Raw genomic sequence first — 4,524 nt, 5'->3', positions numbered from 1 at the left:
GCGGGGGCGGGGCCTCGGCCCGCTCGCCCCTGCCCCACCTCCTCCCGCCCCTCCCCCTTCCGCCTCGTGCGCGTGCCCGGGCCGGAGTCGCCGCGGGCGGGCGCGGGCGCGCCTTCGGGGTCCGCCTGCGGGTGGGAAGCCGGACGAGCTGGACTGGGGCCGTCCTCCGTGCGCCCCGGGCGGGTTTCGGCTTTCATACTCGCTCTCTCCCTCTCATTTGCGCCGAGTGAGTGTTCCCGGGGCCGGAGCCCGTGCTCCCTGTGCCTGCCGCCCGTCCTTCCTGTACATACAAAACCATCTCGCCCACCTCCACCCCCTCCCCCATATATGATAGCCGAGGACCCTGAGGGCTGTCCGGGAGGAGCGCGGGGACTCTCATCTGACACCGGAAGGAAGCCAGGGAGAAAATGGAAGTCAGTGCAAACTCACCTGCCTTCCTTTGGAAACTTCAAGAAAAAAAGAGATTGTATCAGCTGATGGCTTTTAGTCTCCTAGGCTAAAAAGAAAGTTTCGTTGCAGTGAACAGCTTTAAAGATAAATCACATTTTCTTGGGTCTGGATCTTTTTTATGGTAGAGGTTGGTTCTTGCTATCTTATATCTTGACCCTGATTTGGGAAGTAAAGACCGAATAACCATGACATTTTTTGTTTGGTTTATTCAATTGCACTTGTAACCTGTCAAAGGAGAAAATTACAACACATTTAAAGATCTTTTTTGTTGTTGTTGTTGTTGATTTTCATTTTTTAACTTTTGTTGTTAAAGATCTTATTTGTGATTCTAGAAATTGAGCAACATCTCCATTAAATTAGAATAAATGCTCCCATGAGCTGAGCAGAAGAGGTTGGTTTTATAGACAGAGAAGGGCTGAAGAAAGCAGAAACAAAGAACCAAGACTGGATTGGTTGTTTCAAAATTACTTTCCTTGTAAGGAGGGGACAGAGAGACAGAATCATAGAAAAATAACTGATGAGGGCTTGCCATCATGGCCCATGCCTATAATGCCAGCACTTTGGAAAGTCAAGACTGGAGGACCTCTTGAGTCCAGGAGTTTGAGACCAGCCTGGACAACACAGTAAGACCCCCATCTCTGCATAAACAAAAAATAAGCCAGGTGCAGTGGCTTATGCCTGTAGTCCCAGCTACTCAGGAGGCTGAGGTGGGAGGCTCATTTGAGCCCAGGAGTTTGAAGCTGCCATGAGCTATGATTTTGCTCTTCTTGCCAACCTAAGTGACAGAGCAAGACCCTGTCTCTTTAAAAGAAAGAGAGAGAAAGAAAGAGAGAAATGATTGAGAGAAATGTAACATCAGGTTACATACTTCAGATTACTGTACAGTTGACCCTTAACATGGGTTTGAATTGAGCAGGTCCACTTGTACATGGATTTTTTTTCAATAAAAGTTGCACCGATGTGCTTGCCTCTCCAGTCTCCCCTTCCACCTCCTCCACCTCTTCTGTCTCTGCCACCCCTTGACAGGAGAATCAACCCTTCCTCTTCCTTCCCCTCCTCAGCCTCCACATGAAGATAATGAGGATGATGACGTTTATGATGATCGCGTCCACTAAATGAGTAGTAAGTGTACTACTCTTCCTTATGTAAATGTAAAATCTCTTCCTTATGATTTTCTTAACATGTTCTTTTCTCTAGCTTACTTTATTGCACGAATACGTATAATACATATACAACATATGTGTTAATTGACTGTTCATGTTATTGGCAAGGCTTTCGGTCAAGAGTAGGCTTGGGAGGTCAAGGTAGTTTTGGGAGATTCAAAAGTATGCAGGGGCGGGGCATGGTGGCTCACGCCTGCAATCCCAGCACTTTGGGAGGCCAAGCGGCGGATCACTTGAGATCAGAAATTTGAGACCAGCCTGGCCAACATGGTGAAACCCCAACTCTACTAAAAATACAAAAATTAGCTGGACGTGTGGCACACGCCTGTAATCCAGCTACTCGGGAGGCCGAGGCAGGAGAATTGCTTGAACCCAGGAGGTGGAGGTTGCAGTGAGCCAAGATCATGCCACTGCACTCCAGCCTGGGCAACAGAGCCAGACTCCAGTTCAAAAACAAACAAACAAAAAAGTATGCAGGGATTTTCTTTTTTATTTTCTTTTCTTATTTTATTCATTTTATTTATTTTTTTTTTGAGACAGGTTCTTGCTCTCTCTCCCAGACTGGAGTGCAGTGGCGCAATCTCAGCTCACTGTAACCTCCGCCTCCTGGGTTCAAGCGATTGTCCTGCCTCAGCCTCTCGAGTAGCTGGGTTTACAGGTGTGCACCACCATGCCCGGCTAATTTTTGTATTTTTAGTAAAGACAGGGTTTTGCCATGTTGGCCAAGCTGGTCTCAAACTCCTGGTCTCAAGTGATCCACTCGCCTCAGTCTCCCAAAGTGCTGGGATTACAAGCATGAGCCACCTCGCCCAGCTTTGCAGGGATTTTCGACTGCACGGAGTTGGTGCCGCCAGCCACCTCCTGTCACCCCCCAACCCTCACCCCTCATTCGAAAGTAGCCTGTTTGGGAAATTAGACTATCACCTCTCCTGATTTCTCAGAAAGTCAGATAACAACTTGGTTTTGGTTTGGTGATGTGGAACTTTAGCATGAGTGACTCCTTTCTGATTTTTTGTCGGGTTTGTTAAGGCCTAATGCAGGAGCTTAGTCCAAAACAGTGACCTCTTATAACTTTTATTTAACAAACGTCAATGAGCACCCCAATTCCCCTGGGAAAGAGAGACTGTGTTCCAGAAAGAGAGAATGTTTGGGAGGTGACATTTTAGATCTTTAGGCATACTGACTCATTCCCTTCCCCAGAAATGCTTTGAACTAATATTGGGCCTAGTTTTCAATTCGGAATCAGAGAATATCCTCGAACCCCAGTCAATACCTCTGCCCCTTCCTGCCCTCAGCTTACTCCTTCTGGAGGAAATGCCAGAGAGGCCTGCCTATCATTTACAATGGAATGATTCTCACTTGTAAAAGTATGCTTATCCGCTTTGGAGTCCAGTAACTCCAGTGATGATTAGGCCCCAGGGACTGATGCAGGTCACCAAACATGTTACAGACAGGTGTATAAACCCGAATGTCAATGCACTAGTTTCCCATGGGAAATATTACTGTTGAAGGAACTAGACCCCCAAATTCACTAGTCAGTGTCTGCCTTATGCTTCCTTATGTCTGCAGCCCTGAACCCAGAGTCCATATTCAATAAATGTTGATGTTTATCGAAGATTGAATCCAGAGTGAAATTTTATTTCTATCTTCTTCCTTGCTCAATTTGCTTTCCACTACAGTTTAAATAACTACTGTTTAAATAAACACAGAGGCTGGGTGTGGTGGTTCATGCCTGTAATCCCAGCACTTTGGGAGGCAGAGGTGGGGGGGATCACTTGAGGTCAGGAGTTTGAGACCAGCCTGACCAACATAGTGAAACCCCGTCTCTACTAAAAATACAAAAATTAGTCGGGCATGATGGCGGGTGCCTGTAATCCCAGGTACTTGGGAGGCTGAGGCAGGAGAATCGCTGGAACCCGGGGGGCGGAGTTTGCAGTGAGCTGAGATCACGCCACTGCGCTTCAGCCTGCGCAACAGAGGAAGACTCTGTCTCAATAAACAAACAAATACTGAAAGTGGTGTTGACCATTTTTCCCCTGAAAGAAGCAGCAGGGAGGAAGCAGGTTACTCTGGGATTAACATAGCTGCTTCTGACAGTTGCTCTGGAGGCTAAAGCAGCTCCATCCTGGATGCTCATCTGCCATGTTCGTTTCTGATGAACCCGTTCCAGGAATGCCTCTAAGATTTCTATTTTCACATACTTACCCTTAGGTCAAAATAACGTTGGTGTTACTGTAAACACATACTTACTATAAATCCTGCCTGTGGCGAATTCCCTGTGGTATACAAGCCCTGGGACTTCAGGGTAACAGTGCAGGGACCCGCCATCTTGTCTTGCAGCCATCCAGGACATGGCTTGTGTTTGTAAGTCCCTATTAAGTGTTTCTCTCTGAGAAGCTGGACTTGTCCACCTCTTTCTTCAGCTTCTCAGTTTCCTCAGCCTTTGAGGGTAGGTGTGCATAGACCCTCTCACCGCAGAACAGTTATCCTCCGCTAGGGACTTCCGCAGGGTTTGTCTAAAACAGAGACACAAGTCTTGGAGAGCTGGCTGGAAGAAGCTGCTTTGAGCCACGTTGAAGACTGAGCATCGTGTCTGTCCTTGGTGGCTTTTTCTTTTCTCCAGGCCCTCAAACACTCCCTCTTTAGGCCTCCTGGAGTTCATTTGCCCAGATCAGAAGCTTAAGCATAATCCTAAATTTCTTTTGCCCCTCACCATTTAATTATCCTTTCTTTTTTTTTTTTTTTTTTTTTTTTTTGAGACTTGCTCTGTCGCCCAGGCTGGAGTGCAGTGGCGTGATCTCGGCTCACTGCAGCTTCCACCTCCCTGGCTCAGGCGATTCTCATGCCTCAGCCTACCGAGTAGCTGGGATTACAGGCACACGCCACCACGCCCAGCTAATTTTTGTATTTT

The sequence above is a fragment of the Gorilla gorilla genome, chromosome 8, assembly GCF_029281585.2.
Source record: "Gorilla gorilla gorilla isolate KB3781 chromosome 8, NHGRI_mGorGor1-v2.1_pri, whole genome shotgun sequence".
Lineage (NCBI taxonomy): Eukaryota > Metazoa > Chordata > Mammalia > Primates > Hominidae > Gorilla > Gorilla gorilla.
This window is presented reverse-complemented; position numbering follows the sequence as displayed.